The sequence below is a fragment of the Silene latifolia genome, chromosome X (genome assembly GCF_048544455.1).
Source record: "Silene latifolia isolate original U9 population chromosome X, ASM4854445v1, whole genome shotgun sequence".
Classification (NCBI taxonomy): Eukaryota; Viridiplantae; Streptophyta; class Magnoliopsida; order Caryophyllales; family Caryophyllaceae; genus Silene; species Silene latifolia.
This window is the reverse complement of record NC_133537.1, coordinates 178,725,089-178,746,339: the sequence shown is the minus strand read 5'-3', so window position 1 is coordinate 178,746,339 and position 21,251 is coordinate 178,725,089.

Genomic DNA, 21,251 nt, shown 5'->3' with positions numbered 1-21,251 from the left:
TCCACAAATATTTTCCCGATAAACACCCCTTCCAAGTGACATGGGCGGATAAGATGGGAATAATCGACATTGTCTTCGACAGAAACAAAGTTAGTGTGATCGCCGAATGGATTGGTGATGTTATTGGGTTTAATAGTTGGGATCGGGAGTGTTCCGTTCTCAATCATGTCTTGTATTTCGTGCTTCAGTCGATAGCACCTTTCAGTATCATGGCCTTTCCCTTGATGAAAGGCACAGTAGGCATTTGGTTTATACCATTTACCTTGTTGATCAGCAGGAGGGTCCGGAGTTGGACCAATAGGCTTCAGCTTTCCTTGGGCTATGAGCCTTTGGAGAGCGTATGTATAAGTGCATCCGATATCGGTGAATGCCCTTGGAGCTTGGCGCTGCAGTTTTTTCGATTGCCCTTCTAAGAGATTGATGGCTTCATCAATATAGGTCGTTGCTGGGGCTTTGGTCCTAGACGATGAGGCCCCTTGGTATCCTTTTGGCTTCTCAACTTCTGCCATTCGGACGTCATCTTCTACCTTTATCCCAATTCTTATCAATTCTTTGAAAGAACCAAAATTCTGGTATTTCAGAGCATTATGGTAAACAGGTCGTAAATTCTTCACGAACTTATCTACCATTTCAACTTCATCAGGCTTCTTAGCTAGTTTCACGCTTTCAGCGCGCCATCTTGCGAGAATTCAGTAAAACCCTCTTTTTCCTTCTGTGTCATTACTTCCAAAGTCCTTATGTTGGTTTGAATCTCAACATTGTCAGCATAGTGCTTACAGAACTCCGCCGTAATATCTTCGAAAGTGGGGAAGTTCTTAAGGTCAAGATTATAGAACCACGCCTTCGGGTGTTCATCCAGAGATTGGGCAAAAATTTCAGAGAGCATGTCAGCAGGTACTCCCTTCAGTGCTAAGTACCCTTTATAGGCCTTAACATGGTGGACTGGATCTTCGGTGCCCTTGAACTTTGGGATGTCAGTGAGTACCATGTTCGTGGGCAACTTATCCTGAACTGGGGCATAGGCCCTAGCATTTTCATAGTGGATGTTCTTCCCCCAGGAGAGTTTCGAGACGGTCTTCAATGAACTTGAACCGTTTCTCCGGATCGATCGAGGTGGGGTAGATAGAGGGGAATCTTCACCCAGCTTAGATTCGATTGCATCCATTCGGGTCATCATGAGGTTCACGGCCTCGGTGAGCTTGTTGACAGCATCTTCCATTGCTTGACGTCGGGTTTTGGGCGGCCTTTCTACAAGAAAACCCCGAACCGAGTCAATATTTAAAGTAAGAGCCCCTGCACACTTAAGGACACGACACCAACTTGACTCAAACAAAGACTCGACTTGAGACGGATTAACCAAAGGTTCGACTCACGGTTGGATTTAAACCTCGATTCATTTCAGACTCGACAAGACGACATGACTCAAGTTGTCATAGCTCGATTCTAAACTGGACTCGGTGTGACTAAACCCGTGATTGGACCAACATAGTCCTTAGGTTCGAGTGAAACGTCCTAAAGGGCCTAGCTTGGACGTTTCTGTGGACTATCCTAGACCAAATGGTCGACCAACATGACTCAAAGCCCAAGAAGTGAGCTTGGGTGACCCAACAGGGTCGTGTTCTAGACTCTTGGAACGAAAAAACGCCTGGCCTAACACGGCCATGACCCGGACACGACTCGACGCATTTCATGCTTGGTTAAGGTTCGAGAAATATTTTGGATTTGAATTTGAAAAAAAAAAAAAAAAAGCGAAGGATCGATTTGAAAATGAGATTTGAAATGGGCGACATCTCTGGCTATAAAAGCATATTTTGGCCGAAAATTCTAGTCCTATTTGGGCAGCATTCCGCGTTTTGAAAATCACGCTATTTGAAAGTAAGTTGTTCAAAAGTTCGGTTTTGAAATTGACATGGAAAATTTTGAAAAGACTCGGGAAAACACCTTGCACATTGTCATTCTCATGTTATAAGGATGTATGCTCCTAGACATCTCTAAGTCTCGGCAAGCCTTCTACAAGAAGGTCTATGCCCTCCATCCTTTTGCGGTCTTATAGAGCAAGGGCCTTTAGGTAGAGTACCTAGAAGAGCATCCCCACCATCAAGAACCACGCGAGGCGGAGCGGAAGCAAGCAATGTGCGAGTTCCTGGCAAAGTAGGACGTCGCCCCCCACGCATCACAAAGAAACGGTGGGACGGCCCGGGAAAGTCCTTAAGGGTTTATGCATGAATCGTAGCACTATGAGTAATGTTTTACTTTCCAATACTTTGTTTTCAAGTTTCACCTCGGAGGAAAAGACCCTAGAAACAAAGTGTAACTAGTCCTCATTTCCCCAGCAGAGTCGCCAAACTGTGGACAAGGCCCTCGGGAACTGCGTCCGCGGGATCCACACTAGGCATAATCGACTCGAGGTTCTTTCGAATCGAATTAAGACAAATTAGAGTCGCCACCAAGTTTTATGGGAACTTGGAACCGTTCAAGTGAACTTTACACCTTTCATCGAAAAGCATAAAGCCAATCGACTACGAGTGATTAAAGATAAAGACTTGTACCTTATATCACTCGATTTGAATGACTCCCGTAATCCAATGGTATTTAGACGGATCCACAAACCATAGATCTTGAGTAAGGGGTGAGGGTACGTGTTAGGAAGCCCATAAGGACACCTAACCCCGCCCGTCAATAACGGCCTCTACTAAGTCAAGTATCGGATTTCAAACAAGGTCATAGCTACTACGATATATGATATGCAAACATCGTTTAAAACCCTAACATGTGAAGTTTCTATGTTGATTTAGATGCAACTAAACTAACTTTGTCAAAGTTGTAATTTAGCATGTGGGTTGATTGATCTAACAACATATAAACGAAACAAACAAGGCTTGATGGGAATGGGGGAGCCGTTGAGATCTACCCTATTACAACCCAGGCATTTCATGCCGACACAATAAGAAATTAAAGATACAACTCGATCTAAAATACAACGCTATACACAAAACCGTACATAACACATTACACGGCCATTCGACCTAAAAAAAACGTGCACAAAGGGGTGGCCCACGGCTTACCTGACTCACGGCCTTGGGTCACTCCTCGTAATGTGTGCTTTCACTTAATCTTATCGAATTAGACATTGGGTCACACACTAAAGCATGCATTAGCATAAATCGGGCCATGTTGCTTTAAACAACATGCGATTTACTACGCTCTTACATGCATTGGGGCACAACCATCTAACCAAACAGGACTAAGGTTTTTAGAAGAGGTTTTGACTCGATAAAAGTAAAACTAATTACAAACAAACTACCAAACATGACTCGATAAACAAAGTAATTACAAGATACGAAATAACGAGATAAAGATAAGAAAATAACGAGAAAAGGACCACAAAGACACGGCCAAACACGGCCTACACGTTCTAGCCTACCTTAATTCTTAGGTTAGATTCATTAGGTTAGATAGATGATTGCGAAACGGGTTAGAAAACAAGTTAGAAACGACGTTGATAGATTGAGATGATGTCGCGCCAAGGTGCATTCTACACGGCCTAAAGGGGTCAAATTAGGTCAAGTTCGCTAATTAAATTAACTCGTCGAGTGTTAATAAGAAGGTGCTAATCACGCACTCTTATACTAGCGAGAAATTAGGTGAAAGAGAGAGATGCATTCAATTAAGTTACAGAATCGTCAGTTGATTTTTAAAGCTATGTCGATGTACCCTAACGTGTCTAATTAGGTTATTAAATTGATCTAATGTCATCTAAATGAGTTATATGTTAACAATCAGAGGTCGAACTAACATGTGAATGGTCCTAAGGTGGGTCGAATCACACGAAACAAAAGAGGGGTCAAAAGCGAAGAGCGAAGTTAGAATTCATTTTATTAATGCCCTACCTTGAACACGAGGATATATAAATGAGACGGGGGTTACGACCGACTGATGTAGCGGTTTCTTTCCCATCTCAAGTCAACGCGGGTGTTCATGGTGGTACTTTAACTCATACTCGGACTAAACTAGTTTCATAGTTAATGATAACAATCGATAAACAAAATAAAACGAAACAATAAAAAACAAACATAAAAAAACGAAATAAAAGGGAGAAAGAGGAGGATTTGATGAACCCTCAACCTACATGTATCGTTGACACCGTCTTGGGTCGTAATCGATGGTAGATTTTATCTCGAGAGGCCGTCGTCGACTAAGAAACAAAGCAAACAACACGTTTTTTGCAAATCTGGACAGCAACTTTCAAACTGCGATTTCTCTCTCGTTTCACGGTGAAAATTCGATTTAAAAGATGTTTTGAAAACTAGAAAGAGACGAGAACAGAGATCTTAAAACAATCCCTACTCGTTTTGAGTTATTGGGCACGAAAAACGAGCACAAACAGAACTGGACAGACAGGAAAAGCCGCGAAAACAGAGTGTATAACACTCTGTTTAGGGAATTCGTGTGCTCTCAAGGGCAATTTGGCTCGTAAATCTTTGTCTAATGTGTATATGGATGTTGTATGGTTAATTTGGAACAAGAAACTCGAATTTTGATGGAGGTTTGAAGGGAGAACGAAGGGTTTCAAAGAGGACACACAAACTGATTCTCAGTTTGTAAGTCGGTTTTGTCGAGGGTTTTTGAGAGGCAATTAGGGTTTGTTTCTGGAGTTTAAAGCTTTTAAGTGAAGGTAGTATATATGGAGAACTTAAAGGAATGAATGTATGGTGAAGGGGGGGTATTTATAAGGAGTTAAAGTAGGGTAAAAAGGGGAAGAGGCAGACGGGCTCATTCACGCATAGCTGCTGTCCAGCAGCTTTTGTGAGGGTTTGAGAGGGGTTTTCTTGGTGGTTAAGCTAAGGTAATATGGGTAGGATACTAGGGTATGGGTTAGGGTTAATGGGCACGGGTTTTGGTGGTATTTGGAGCGGGTTTTGGGCTCGGGATTTGAGCTGCAAAACAGGGGGGCTGCTCGTGTTTTTGTGCGGGCTGTTGGGGGTGATTTGGGACATGGTTTGGGCCGTGGTTATGGGGTTCGAACTGGGGTTGTATGGGTAGAGGCTTAGGTTGGTTAGTGTACACGAGATTCGTGCCAACTCGTAAAGAAAACGGGCCCAAAAACCGAGCTATAATCGAGCTCCAAAACGCGTGTTTAAAACGAGTTTTTTTTCGATTTTTAAATCGATTTTTCAAATCGATTAACACATTAAAATAAATGATTTTTCAAATCAAATACACTCATAAAATGATTTTTCAAATCAAATATTTATTTTATTTTCAATAAAATAAACTTGAGAAAATAAATTCAAAATAAAGCAATAAAATGAATTTACCTTAAAAAAACATTTAATTTTAATATCATTTAAATTAATAAAATACTTCGTCGACAACGCTCATTCTACATCGTAAAACGAACCCAAATAATGACAGTGACAACTAATAAATACATGTGTCCTATCATCATCGGGTGTTTGTCGGGTTCTCTATAAATTCCAATATCGACGGATATGGGTATCTACAGGTTGACACTCCACAACAAAATGGTAGAGTCGAAAGAAAACACCGTCACATACTTAATGTGGCGCGTGCTCTCTTATTTCAAGCTAGTCTACCTATAGTCTTTTGGGGAGAAAGTATCTTAGCCGCTGTCTACCTAATCAATCGAACACCATCTAAACTTTTAAAAGGCAAGACTCCTTACGAAATGCTCTTTAAAACGCCACCTCCTATGACCCATATACGTACCTTCGGATGTCTATGATATGCAAAGAACATCAATCGATCTAATGATAAGTTCGCTTCTCGCAGTCGTAAGTGTGTCTTCTTACGATACCCAATCGGACAAAAAGGGTGGCGGGTTTATGACTTAGACACAGTGTAATACCCGTCCTTTTTGGGACCCGTTGACCGACCTTAGAGACATTCCTTGACCTTCGGAAGCCTTACGCGTGATGTCTTGTGAGGTTGTGAGCCTTGGCTTGTGTGTGGCTCAATCTAGCTGAGGCTACTCGATGGAGTAGCTTGGGAGCTCGATCGAGTAGGGTCACTTGATCGAGTAAGTTAGTTACTCGATCGAGTAACGGGTTTGCAGCGGGAATTATAAATCGTGTTTCGTGAAACCTCAAATCATTTCCGCACCTCTTTTCCTAAACCTAGATGTTGTCTCTCCTTCTCCCTTTCACCATAACTCCTTCCTTTCAGGTCCTTAAGGATGCTTATGCCATGGGGATAGGTTCCTTGAGTCGGGTAGTGGTCTTGACGCCGGATAGCTATGCGTAGGTATGTCATCGTCATCATCATTGTCGTTGTTTTTTTCAGTTAGGGTTGTAGTGATAGTGATAGATAGTTGTACTGTTTGCGTAGGTGTGTTGCATGGTTTATTGATGTCATATGGTCGGACGTGGAATCGCTGCGGCTGGCTAAAGGTAGGCTCACCTACTTTGTGCTGTTGGTCGTCTAAAGTGTCTTTTGATGTGATTTGGTTGTTGTAGTGTTGGTGTGGTCGATTGATTGTGATAACTGGTTGGTGTTGCGTTGGTTCATTTATTGTTGTTGTGGTGCAACTGATTGTGATTGTTTGTCTCTGGTTCTCGAGGTGCGTCCTCAGATGAGTGGAGTCAATTGCGGGAGTGGCTTCACGCCCGTAGTTTGCCCTCCGTGGAACCCGCCACGGGAGGGGATGGGCACATTAATGGACATGGGTTTATCATTCGTTATGATGAGCGGGGATTTGGTGGCTACGGCTGCGGTCCTCCACTGGCAGGCCTGGTCCAGTGGACAGTCGGTGACCGAGATTGGTTGGAGGAGATGTGATGTGTGTGTGTTCTGTTGTGCCTGTGTTGTACCTGTGGTTATTGGTGTGTTTCTTCAGTTACTGACTTTGTGTGGTCGTCTTGTTGTTTGTTTCTGTTGTGTCTGTCGTGATCCCTTATGGTGAGCAGTCATTCTTAGCACGTTGTGATCTGGATGATAGCTGAGTGCTTGGTGGAATGAGTCTTTCACGAGTCACGACAGAAGTAGTCCATATAGCTGACACTAGTTTGGATTGTACCTCTATATATATGTATCTTAGTTTTGTTAATCACTATAATGTAACTTAATTGTTATTTTATCGACATTTGATTATTACTGTCCTCGGGCAACCGAGATGGTGATGCCCTTATATGCTAGGGAAGGTCTTGTTAAGGCTCCTTCGTATATGGGGGTGTCAGAAAGTGGTATCAGAGCGACGATTTTGGAACCTGTAACAAACGAGCCTAATGAACGTAGTGAGTCTAATAAAATGAATCTGGTGTATGTATATTGGGAGCCCCAGCTGATGCTAGACTTTGGGTGAGTAGGCGCCCTCATTTCAAAATCATGGCCCCATTATGCTTAAGCCAGTCACCGGTTATGGGGATATCGAGTCGGGAATTATGTGCCTAGCGTGTATAATAGTTGTGTTAGAAATGTTTGTGATGGAGTTTTTATGGATGCTAGCATGTATAACTGTGATTAGAATGGTGAAGGTCTATGGTTGAGTGGAAATGTGAATGCAAGTAATGGAAGTGGTGATATGTTTATAATGCGTGGCAATGTGGTGTGATGTAGTGATGATAATGTTTCTTATATCGGTCTATGCAAGTTAGCTATAAAAGAATTGGGAGTTTTTTAGGTGGTGATAGTAGTACTTAGTGAGTTTTGAATTAGTTGTAACATCTGTCAAAGTAGTATTTGTTAGGTGTGATGGATGAATGGTTGAATGCTTCTGTGTTACGGCACAGTTAAGTTGAGTAATCTAGTGGATAATTGTTGTGACATGGTTAGATTATTAGTGTGCTTGGGTGATAAATAATGGTTTGACGTCGAACGAATGTTTAGCTTAATATAACTGTTAGTTATATTGTTGAAATGGAAAAGGCATGATTGGAAGTGAAAAAAAATGTTGAATGTATGCATGAGAAAGATAATAGTGTAGGCAATTGGTTGCGTAATATTTGTCGTAGAACGAAGTAAAAGGGTGTTGAATGAAGTGATATGTTTGTTAGATCGATACCTTGCATTAGTATAGTGGTAATATGTTAAGAATGAATGTAATAATCTGTGACGATTTCCGAATTTACTTTGGAATCGACACGAGTTGCTTTTTTGCAGGAACCGTTACTCAAATCCGTAACTTGTGACCTCGTTCTTAATCTTGCCCGACCGAGTAAGGGTATCTACTCCATCGAGTAGACCTCATTCGATCTAGTTAGGAAGCTATAACCTCGAGAAAGTTGGGTTTGCCAGCGAAAACTCGACCGAGTAGCTCCAACTCGATCGAGTAGAGGCTACTCAATCGATTAACCTACTTACTCAATCGAGTAAGTGAACAGTACCCGGGTGAAATCGGGATTCTTATACTCTTTTTCCCATCTTCTTTATTTCTTATTCGCATTCATCAAAAACCCTTAGTACCTATAACTCTCTTCAATTTGCTCTTGTTCTTGTGATTTTGGTGCTTGAATCTTGTACTTTTCTTTGCTTAATTCATTCTCTTTGCTTGCCAATCGATCAAGGTAAGATTGTTATCCTATTTCTATGTTTTTAATTAATTAGAAGCATGTAGGGTGTTGGTGTTTGCTGAAAAACCGATTTATATGCTTAAAATCTTGCTTATAATTTTTGTCACAAGATCTATTTGCTTAAATTTGTTGATTATTCATGTTATTTATGCAAAAATGGAATCAGTTTGGGGGAGAATATGTGTCGAAATTTCTAGGGTTTGAGATTTTGAATTCAATTTTAGTTGTCTTTTTTATATAAAATGGGGGAAATTGGGTAATGTATGTTGTATATATCATGTTTAGAGTTGATTTTGATGGTTTTCACTCAAAATTTTACCTTAAAACTCCGTCTTAAAAGTGCCCCAAACTGAAATTCGTCTTATATTCTTGAGAAATTTGCCTTTTAGTAAAGCTATTTTGAAGGTTTAATTTTCAGAATTAGTGATTGTATTGTTAATTAATGCCACCCTTGCTATAAATTTTTACAGGTGTGAGATGATCTGATGATAATTTGAGGGTTATAATTATAATTTCTGGATTGTTTGGTGAAAGTGTGTACGTAGTCACTCTTTTCCGTGATCATACATGAATGTTTTACATGTTTTCAAGTATATGTGATATGTGAATCTAAGATTGTGTTGCAAAACAGATGCCGAGACCAACTGTGGGAACCCGTCAGAGTACGAGGGGGGGGGGGGGCTTCAGAGCCCGAGTTAGGAGAGGGGAGTGGGGGACCTATAGTTCCAGCAGTACCCGAGTAGCCGTCTGTTGTCTTTATGGATTTTACACAAAAGGGATAACTTTGTTGCCTTACAGAAACGAAAGATGAGACCCAACCGTTGTATCTACACAACGCTCTTGACTGACTTGGGGATTGAGACTGATGTTAGGCATATCTTCGAGACTTTGGGGATGACTGGGTTGCACCGCCTCCTGAAGCACTCTTATGCTTTTCTGACCCTTGAGTTCATGAGTTCCTTTAAGTATGATGCAGTGGAACAGACCATTAGTTCCGCCTTATGAACACCAGTTTTCTTCTTACCATGGATATGTTTGCCACCCACCTCGGCCTTGCCAAACCTGGCAAGGGAGCCCTCGGGAGCATTCCGTCTGAATGTGGGGTTACTAGCCTCATGCCTTACTTCACCGGCAAACCCGCTCCCACTTCGAGTAACATGTTGATAAACGATGTCCAACATGTCACCTTGAATATTTTCCTCCGTGCCTTGACTTGTTTGCTTTATGAGAGGAGGGATGTGAGTAAATTAAACTCACATGAGGTGATGTTGCTGGTGGCATACCTTAACCCCACCCGGTCCCAGAGAGTCACCTTTAGTGCCCTGAACATAGTGTGTGCCAGCCAGCTTGGCCTTGATGGCCTCTTTCGACACCCATATTCTGAGTTGTGGTGCCATTCCCTCTCGGTTGGCAAAGCGGCTGACTACCTTTGAGGCCTCCTTGGCCTATACCCCTTTGACCACTATGGTGCCTACCCTGGACCGAGAGTATTTCCTCGACCAGAAATGGTTGAGAACTTTGGAGGGTGGTGGGTTAGCTTGGAGGGTTTGGGGGATGAGCTAGATGAAGATACCCGATCTTGAGCACCTCCCAGTGACCGAGCCTTTATCGGCGGCAGTAGTGGCTGCCGATTCTGATAATGAGGAGGAGGAGGTTCCTGAGAGGCAGGTGTACCTCATTGACCTAGATATCTTGGAGGTGATTCCCGAGCCGAGAAAGGGGGACCAGGTGAGACCTGAGGATGCCCAGCCTAGAGTGGGGAGCGGACCACGACGAGTGAGGGAGAGGGTAGCTGAGACTCGGCCAGAGCAGCCTATACATCCACAGTACCAGTACCCCAGTTACACTCCTTTCTACAGCCTTGAGATGAGAGTAAGTGAGCTCACGGAGAGGGTGTCTGCGACCTTGACACTCTGGAACCTACACGAGATGGCGTATGTGCAGGGCATCGAGACAGAGGCAGCACAGCCTGTGTGGTGGAGAGGCGTTGGGGACGACAGCGGAGTTTTTCACTCCTTTGGCGTGGAGAGGTCCACTTGGGGAGAGCCTTCATCATACCCTTACGATTGCTTAGCCCCTTGGCGCATGCGAGCAGATGCGGGTGTTGGTGGTGTCGCGGGACATGATGCAGCTGGAGCGGGCATATCTGGTGGTGATGGTGGTGATGAGGTCATGGATGAGCAGGATGCGGAGTGATGATACTCCTTTTCTTATCTATCGTTTCATGGATTTGTAGTGGATAGTATTTGTTTTGTTGGTAGTACTTTATCAGACTTTGGTTTGTATGGTTGGCCATAAGGCCGTATTTTGGATACTTTTAGACTATTTATACAGGATATTGGAGTCGGGAAGGTGTTCCAACTCGTGTTTATATAGTTGTTTGGTCTTAACATGGTTTTTGGAGGCTTTTCGACCTGTGGCTACTCGATCGAGTGCCCCTCACTCGATCGAGTAACTGTAGGTGTGACAATTGAGGGGTGTTTTGATCTCAGCCTACTCGATCGAGTAGCTGATGAACTCGATCGAGTAAGCCCAGCTCGATCGAGTGCCTAATCAACTCGATCGATTAGCACTGTTACAGCTAGTTTTCGTTTTAATCCTTGCTTGAATCATCATATCTTTACATGTTGTTATATCATTTCTTGTTGAGTGTGTTTTATATCATTGTTTAGCCTCAATGATAGTTATATAATTTCGTGTCGTCGTGAAATGTATACAATTTTCGATGCTATGTATAACGATTGGAATGATACAATGAATTCCTTAAAGTGACGTAATATTAGAGGCTTGTAACTCTTGTTGCATATGGGTATGATCATATAAGGGAGTAATTCGTAGACACTTGGATGCTCGGCGATGTTGTTTATTTTCTTACTAGTTGTATATATATCGTATGAGTCAGGTTTGGGTGATGTCAAGAAGGTGCCATGGCTGTCGTGAATCGAACTTGCATATTGGTTATTATGTACGACTATCAGAGGTATCTACATAATTTGTATTCTATATCAAGCTGTCATAGAAAGGTTGTGTGCGATGATTGTAATGTTGTGCATAATTGGTGTGATCATATATCAAAGTAATGGATGACTCGGCTGCTAGTTGGTAATGGTATGTCTTGCAGGGTGATACACGCTTTTAGTGGTTTTACATTTATACGAGTTAATTTGTGTAATGTCAAAGAGTAAGTTGTGTCAGCATGAGTCAAAGTTACCTGGTGGTTTGTGAGTAATGTCAACATGGTATAATGTGTATCCGTTTGAGGGTCTGGAAAGTCGTTTGATGGTGAACTTCGGGGACGAAGTTCCCATTAAGAGGGGAAGATTAATGTCGCAAAGGAAAAATGTCGTAATTATAACAATTTTGCAGTATGTTCGTAATATTTTATAGTATCTCTGGTACGTTTAGAGTATGAGTTTATAATTGTTTGAATAGTTTTATTGTGGGTATTGTATAATTGAGTGAGAGTTTTTAATTGTTCAACATAATAGCATGTCGTTATACATATTTTCAGTAATTATTCGTTATGTTGTCATGAGAATATAATGTTATTAGCAATAGTGGTATTGCTATTAGTGGAATTGTGTTGTGCGGCTAGGGTGATAAAGTGGAAATCGTGCGTGGTGGTGAATCTGTGATAGGACCGTTGTGTTGTATGTTTTGTAGTTGGTAATTGTTAACAAGTGATGAATGAAAGTATAGTCTGGTGGTTGTGTTGGTGTATGTTTGAATAATATGATGTATGAAGTGTAAGTATAGTCGTGTTGGTCGTCCTTATGGTTGGTATGTGTTTGGTGATTCAAAGAGGAAGTTAGTGATTCGTCGAGAGTCGTGTTATGTATTGCGTGCTACGGTGGATGATGATGATGATGTCTGATGAGCATACGTAGCGGGATGGTATTTCTAGACGGTTGTGTTGACCTGTGTCGGGTAAACGGCGGTGATGACCTTAGTTTCCTTGTTGTTGTGTTGCGGGAGAGGATGAGTCGAACTTCGAGAACGAAGTTCTTTTTAAGGGGGGAAGACTGTAATACCCGTCCTTTTAGGGACCCGTTGACCGACCTTAGAGACATGCCTTGACCTTCGGAAGCCTTACGCGTGATGTCTTGTGATGTTGTGAGCCTTGGCTTGTGTGTGGCTCGATCTAGCTGAGGCTACTCGATCGAGTAGCTTGGGAGCTCGATCGAGTAGGGGTCACTCGATCGAGTAAGTTAGTTACTCGATCGAGTAACGGGTTTGCAGCGGGAATTATAAATCGTGTTTCATGAAACCTCAAATCATTTCTGCACCTCTTTTCCTAAACCTAGATGTCGTCTCTCCTTATCCCTTTCACCATAATCTCTTCCTTTGACGTCCTTGAGAATGCTTATGCCATGGGGATAGGTTGATTGAGTCGGGTAGCGGTCTTGACGCCGGATAGCTATGCATAGGTATATCATCGCCATCATCATTGTCGTTGTTGTTTTCAGTTAGGGTTGTAGTGATAGTGATAGATGGTTGTACTATTTTCATAGGTGTGTTGTGTGGTTGATTGATATCATATGGTCGGACGTGGAATCGCAGCGGTTGGCTAAATGTAGGTTCGCCTACTCAGTACTGTTGATCGTCTAAAGTGTCTTTTGATGTGATTTGGTTGTTGTAATGTTGGTGTGGTCGATTGATTATGATAACTGGTTGGTGTTGCGTTGGTTCATTTATTATTGTTGTGGTGCAGCTGATTGTGATTGTTTGTCTCTGGTTCTCGAGGTGCGTCCTCGGCTGAGTGGAGTCACTTGCAGGAGTGGCTTCACGCCCGTAGTTCGCCCTTCGTGGAACCCGCGACGGGAGGGGATGGGCACATTAATGGACATGGGTTTATCATTCGTTATGATGCGCGGGGATTTGGTGGTTACGGCTGCGGTCCCCCACTGGCAGGCCTGGTCCAGTGGACAGTCGGTGACCGAGATTGGTTGGAGGAGATGTGATGTATGTGTGTTCTGTTGTGCCTGTGTTGTACCTGTGGTTATTGGTGTGTTTCTTCAGTTACTGACTTTGTGTGGTCGTCTTGTTGTTTGTTTCTGTTGTGTCTGCCGTGATCCCTTATGGTGAGCAGTCATTCTTAGCACGTTGTGATCTGGATGATAGCTGAGTGCTTGGTGGAATGAGTCTTTCACGAGTCACGACAGAAGTAGTCCATATAGCTGACAGTAGTTTGGATTGTACCTCTATATATATGTATCTTAGTTTTGTTAATCACTATAATGTAACTTAATTGTTCTTTTATCGACATTTGATTATTACTGTCCTCGGGCAACCGAGATGGTGACGCCCTTATATGCTAGGGAAGGTCTTGTTAAGGCTCCTTGGTATATGGAGGTGTCACACACAGGCACCCACTTCACCTCCCGCGACGTTGTGTTTCTAGAAACAGAATTTCCCTACCAGGCTATGCACATCTACGAGCAACATGACCCCTCGTCCTTCCTTTACGATGACACTACCCCTCTCAATACCGTGTTACTCACACCTCCACCGCAAACTGAACCCACAGACCCACCTCCTGAGACTCCCTCATCCACCCACATCGACACCACACACGAGCCACCCCCGACACCACTTCCCCATCCACACCCGACACCACAGCCGAGACCCCCTCACCCAAACAAATCGACACAACCAATCAGCCCACAAGAAACACTGATGTCCACAACACGACCTCACATGATCCTATGGGTAAAGTTCAGCGGACTAAAATACCCAACACTCTCCTCAAAGATTTTGTTCAACCAAAAAAACGCCCCTCGACTCATGTTCTCACTGCCTCGTCATCATCTTCAGGTACTCAATATCCCATCTCCCACTTTACTAATTACTATCATTTTTCACCTAACCATAAACCTTTCTTGTCGTCCGTGACCAAAAGTCACGAGCCTAGCACCTTTCCTGAAGCAATGCAGGACCAACAGTGGAAAGACGCCATGAATAACGAGATTGACGCGCTTGAACGAAACAATACCTGGACTCTCGAAGAACTCCTGCCTCACAAAAAGGCGATCGGTTCGAAATGGTGTGGACACAGGGGGACCACGGGGGCGCTTGGGAAAACAAGCGTTTGCATTTGTGGAGTCGCCACCAATTTATTGTGGAAAATTGGAAACCGTTCGAATACTTCGTGCCATGTCAAGACACAAAGTAATGACATAGACACTATGCACTCGTTACCCTTAGCCTTCTATGTTTAGAATGACTCTCGTGGATACCAATGAACACGGATGTTCACAGAGATCTGGAGTAAGGGGTGAGGGTACGTATTAGGAAGCTCTTTTGATCGAACACCTAATCCCGCCTGCCTCGATAACGGCCTCTACTAGTGATTAGGGAAAATCATCTATACTTGATATCTTGTCGATTATATGCATACAATGCAACATCTAATAAACTAATCCTAGCATGTGAGTATTAACTAAGTCGGTGAACACGTAGTTTAACATACAATTAGGTCGAAGTAGGGATTTAACGTTGATTACACGTGGAGGCAAACAAACAATAATAAAGATACAATAAAATACAATAATTACATTTGGTTTGATTGATTTACGTCGAAAATACACTTAAAACGGATAATTTGAGAAAAGAAAAGGGAAAATAAATTAGGTTAGAAAACGAATAGATTAGTAATGATATAATAGTCGATTAATGCGTATGCTAATGAACTAGGTTAGAGCAACAACGGAAGTTCAGAGGCAGAACTCAACCCGGAACAGGCGCAGCAGAGCTGCGTCCCTTGGAAGAGGCGCATGGTCATCACTGCGTCATTTCTGATGTGAGTTCTCGGCCGTAGTGAAGCGAATCGCATATCGTTAATGTTCTTGGGTAATTTAATGATCGATTACTGATATTTGACTCGGATGAAAGTGATTTAACAGATTATTTACATATGAATGGGTCATAAAAGCGATAAAAAACAGACTCAAATTAATTAGAATTAATTAATTACTAATTACAAATTTTGGCTAACATGAATTAATTAGGTTTGCTAATACGATTTAATTAGGTTTATTTACACAAATTAAATTGATTAGGTGATAATGAACAGACGAAAATATACAAAAGATGAATTTCAGAGACTCGATATGGACGAATTGAATCTCTAAAACTCGGATTTGTTTTAAATGACGAAAACCCGCAAATATTGGTTATTTGGGATTTATGTCGGAAATTGAAAGTGATAAATTACTAATTGCATGTTAAAATTTTTATACGAATGAATGATGAAGAAAAATAAAGAAATCGGAATAAAAAAGACGAATCAGCGAAGAACAAAGGAAGAAGAAGAAAAGCAGAAACAGCGGCAACCTCGGGAAGAGGCGCAACAGATGCTGCGTTTCTTCTCGATGTCTGCTCTCTGTTAATCCGAAAGAAGGGTTTAATAAAAGGTTTTATAAATCGGTTTTAAATATGTTTTCGACGTAAATCTTACAATAATTTAAACAATAAAAAGGTACAATAATAAAACATGGGATTTACACCCTCAGACTTACATGTTTGACGAAACGAGATTGACTAAGTTAACGATTAGTGATTGCTCGACTCGAATGTTCGACGAAAGTGCCCTCTTAAGAGGAATTAAGCTAAATTGATTAAGTTGATTGAGTGGAGTTGGTCAAATTGGTCGGTCATGCAAAACGAGGCTGGTACTCAGAAGGATCCGAGCTTACGTGGTCGAATGTTAAAGCACGTAGAGGCTAATAAGCAAAGAGCACGGTCTTAGAATGAAAAGGGAGAAGAGAAGGGCGGACACTCGCGTGAGAAATATGAGGAACGAAGCTTCCTATTTATACTAATCACACGGAGGAATTAGGGTTTCGGTAAAAATTTGAAAATAAATCTCGAAAAGATTTTAAAATACGCAGAAAGGAGCTGGGGAAGGGGCGCAGCAGCCACTGCGGCTCTTGGAAGAGGCGCAGCAGGTGGTGCATCCTTTCCCCAGGTGTTTCCACCCGCGGAAGAAAGATTTTCCGCGTTTCTGTTATGGAATTGCCGTAGATCTCAACTTCCTTATTGTTTAAAATATAATTTCGGGATATATTTTGTCCAAAAGATTAAAAGATTGGTATACGGAATATAAATATCCGGAACATTCCAGAACATTCTGACTCGGCATTATAGACGGTTTATTAGAAAATGAAGACGGTTTTTGACCCGGACTCCAAATAAACTCTAATTACTGTCAAAACAACCGTAACGGCGCGTAGATGACGGCCAAGGAGTATACACAAGTATTTGAGCTATCACTTGACGATAAACTTATGAATTGTCAAAAATCCTTCCGCGTACCAAACATGCGGCCCAATCATCACCGGGTGGTTTGCGGGAGGTGCAGAAATGAGGTATCTACAGAGCCCCCACTTTGACTGAGGCTTGGACATGGCAAAAGTCAAAGTACAGCCATCAGGTCAACTGAAGATTACAACTTGACGACTATGGCGACGCGAGGTGGCTCAAGGGGTTTGAGCCAAGAACCTGTCGTCGGAAACATTTTAGAGTCTGTTGACTATCGGGGAGGGTCGTTTAAATTCCATTAGACTACGTAAGGAAGCTCGCCAGCCATAAGAAGAGATCATACCTGAGACTTCTTTCTTTGAGGGTAAATAAAACGTAATATTGGAGGATAGCAGGACGTCGGTAGAAACTACTGGGGGAAATCTGCTTGCGTCGGTCTCAAACGAACTCCGGCAAAACTTGAGGTTGATTCTACTTGCGTCGGTCTCAAGCGAACTCCATATACAATCGGCTGTCATGAACTCTAGCTGGGGAAATAATTGAGGCATGTCGAACGTCAGAGAAAATCCGCTCATTGTTGCAATCGAAGTCTTGATAAAGTATTGTGACAATTCACAGTCTACTCGGAAATACAGGTCCGGACGAGGAATAAATATCAAATGGACCAAATATACGATGTATGGTGTTGAAGAAGACGGTTATCAGAAAATGGAGACGGTTTTAGGCCCGGACTCCAAATGTACTCTAATTACTGTCAAAACGACCGTATCGGCGCGTAGATGACAACTAAGAGGTAGACATTAGTGTTTGAGCAATCACTTGACGATAAACTTATGAACTGTCACAAATCGTTCCGCGTAGCAAACATGCGGCCTAATCAACACCGGGTTGTTTGCGAGAGGTGCAGAAATGAGGTATCTACAGAGATCCCACTTTGACTGAGGCTTGGACAAGGCGAAAGTCAAAGTATAGCCATCAGGTCAATCGAAGATTACAACCTGACGACTATGGCGACGCGAGGTGGCTCAAGGGGTCTGAGCCAAGGACCTGTCGCCGGGAACATTTTAGAGTCTGTCGACTATCGGGGAGGGTCGTTTAAAGTCCATTAGACTACGTAAGGAGGCTCGCCAGCCATAAGAAGAGATCATACGTGAGACTTCTGGATGAAATGGGACTGAAGGCGCTTCGACAAAACTCTTGGGCCTGAATATAACTTGGTGTCTGAAAATACGAAGGCTTATTCCTGAAAAGGGGTATCTGAATGATATGAGGAAACGATGATTCTGAGGAAAGACAGTAGGACACAGTCTGGAACTGCTGGGAGAAATCTGCTTGTGTTCAGCTTCAAACAAACTTCGGAAGAATTCGGGGTCGATGTTGATCTCCATGTCTCGAGAGGAAGTGACCGTCGGTCGTGAACTCTCGTTGGGGAACATAATCGGGAACTAATCTCCATGTCTCGAGAGGGAAAGTTTATCCGCTTACTCTCGTTGGGAAATATAATGAAGGCGTGTCGAAACACCTGTGAGGGAATATCTGCTCATTGTGACAAGCAAAATCTTGGAAGCGATAAATAACGTATGATAGTCTGCTGTTGGCTTAGAAATGCGGGTCTGAACGAAAAATGATCGTCAAACGGACCAAAAAGATAAAATAGCATTGGGGAAGAGGCGCACCAAAGATGGGCCCACAAATAACGAACTCATAACGAATTTTTGAAAACTCGTATGGAGGGAAGCTGAGGAAGAGGCGCAGCAAGAGCTGCGTCTCTTGGAAGAGGCGCAGCACCTGCTGCGTCTGTTCCCAAGGGTGTATTTTCTGCGTAAAAACGCGATAAACAGAGGGTTTGCAATTCATTTACTCGAAACACAAATCATCCTTTTCTCTCTCAAATCTTAACCATTTTCACCAAGGTTTGATCCAAAAGCTTGCATTAATCATGACTAATCAAGGTATGTGTCTCATTCTTTCAATAATCTTCTATATTTGCTCAATTTGGATCGAAAAAATTAGGGTTTTCAACCCAATTAATTCGAAAATTTGGGGCTTTTCCCCCAAATGCACTCGCCTTGTAAAATTGATACTAGAAACGGATAATTGGTAATATAAGGAACATAACCATGTATTTGTCTCGAATTTTCGTTGAGTTTTGAGCATTTGAGTGAAATTGAGACGGTTTCACAGCTAGACCGTAAATTGCTTCGAAAATAGCCTTAGGATTGCCCATTTGCGATGAAACTTGATATATGGGATCCTTGGATGATGGGTAAACTTCCTACCATCTCAGAATTTTGGTTTGTGACGGCTTTTTCAGGACACTTTTCTAGGGCATAATCGCCGTTATAACGAAATGCTGCCGAAATTTCGACTCGAACCCGGAACTAGGCTTCAACTTAGGCTTGATCTGACCCTAATTACCATATAAGTGATCCGGTGTGTGAGAATATAGCCAAAGATGGCGAGAAAGGAGCGATTTCAGGGCTTTCGAAGGCTCGAAAATCCCTTAACCAAGGCTCGTCGTCACGTGACGCGGCCTAAATTTGCTTTAATATTACAGGTGATGAGGCTTCTACTTCTGGGAGAGCTCCCATGGAGATAGACGCTGCTATTATCGAGGAGACTTTGGAGCAGGCTTTCACCGCCGCGGTGATGGTTGCTGGGGACGAGGTCCACGAGGAGGAGACTGTTGAGGAGGAGGAGGCCCCGAGGCACGCCAACGTTGGACGAGGAGGTCGTCAGCTGAGGGGAGCACCAGCATGGGTTGAGACCTGGGAGAGTAGGCACTTGCTTTAGGCTGCAGAGGGTCACCTGTCCTACAGGACGGTGAAGAGTTTGGTAATTTTGAATTCATTACTCATCACTCACCTTCTTTCATTTCATTTGCTCATATCTTTTCCAATTTTCATTCAAAACTAAAGATAGCTCTTGTTTCAAATCACAATAGGAGGCCGGGAACATCAGGTCGTTCTCGGGTTACACGACAGCGATGGAGTGCTACGAGCGGCTGTGGGCGGAGGAGCGCGCCATGATCGAGCGTGGAGCGTTTGGTGCCTTGGTGCACGCCTGGAGGGATATCGCGAAGAGGAAGTTGCGGGCTAACCTTAGCCTGGTCCGCGCTTTCTTGGACCGATTCCGGGACACGAATTCCACTTTTCACATGCCTTTTGGTGAGGTGGGAGTCACCCTGGAGGACTACGGCATGATTTCTGGTCTGCCGTGTGGGACTTAGGCGGTGGAGTGGCCGGAGACTGCCATGAGGGTGGACTCGGCCGAGGCTAGGAGGTTGATCGGCTGGAACTTGTCGCCGAAGGTGTTCTGATGTCTGGTTTGGTGCCCGTTCCTACGTCCGAGACTACTTTGCGGGGAAGACCCCGGCGCTGGTGACGATTGACGGGAGAGAGACGACTCCTCCTCCCTGTACTGCTGAGCAGAGGGCCCGCTTGTGGCTTTGGTGGTTTATGTCTTCGATTTACCTCAGAGACAAGGGAGAGAAGTTGTCGACGAAGCTTCTTCCCTTCCTTTCTGATCTGAGCTCCCTAGGGCTTTGGGACTGGGTCACTACTAGTTTTGCGGTCCTCATCCGCTACATGAGGGCCATGGTTCGTCCTGAGTTGATGGAGAAGTGGACATCTCCTGGTGCTGTCGGACCTGGACTACTGTTGGAGGTATGAACCTTCACTGAGACTAATAATCATTTCTTTTTCTTATCAAATTAAGAAAGATCATTATTGACTATCTTGCTTCATAGGCGTGGGTGTACTCCTACTTTCCGAGCCTCTCGCCCAAGAGGACGGAGCCGCTGGAGAGAGCCTATCCCGTGGTGAGGGATTGGGTGATGTGCAGGACGAGGAGCAAGCGTTCCTCTTACGGTGTTTACCGGCGGGACGTGAACGCTCTGCAGCTGGACAGTGTGAGCATCTTACTTATATTCATTTTGCTTCTTCATTGCTTCTAACCGATCATAAGAATGATTCCTTGTTTGTCTTGTCCCAGTGGGTGCCCAGGCCTTGGCCGGACTACGCTGGAGCGCCTTCTTTTGTGGCTGAGGTCCTTCGACCTAGGAGCTCGAGCCGGCTGCTTTTGAGGACGTCGATGGGTCCTGTGTGGTACTTGGGCGAGCGCTTGGCTCGTCAGTGCTCTCGGGACGTGTTGACGGTTCCCATCGATCCTCCTAGGACGATGTTCAGGGAGCCTTCTGAGGCTGAGAGGGAGGCTGACTTGGTTGGCGTTGGTGGTGACGCCCTCCTTCTTCCTGGCGAGGACTGCTCGGCGTTCCTCTACGGGAGGTTGGCGTACTAGCCGGTAGTGGTGAGCATCTTTACTCTTCTTTATTCTTGATTTTGAGAGTACGATGAAAGATCATCGATTAATGGGAATCATTTGACTTTGCAGGAGGTTGAGGCAGTGGGCATCGAGCCCCCAGAGTACCCCGAGACCCTCGATTACACTGACGCGACCGGGAGG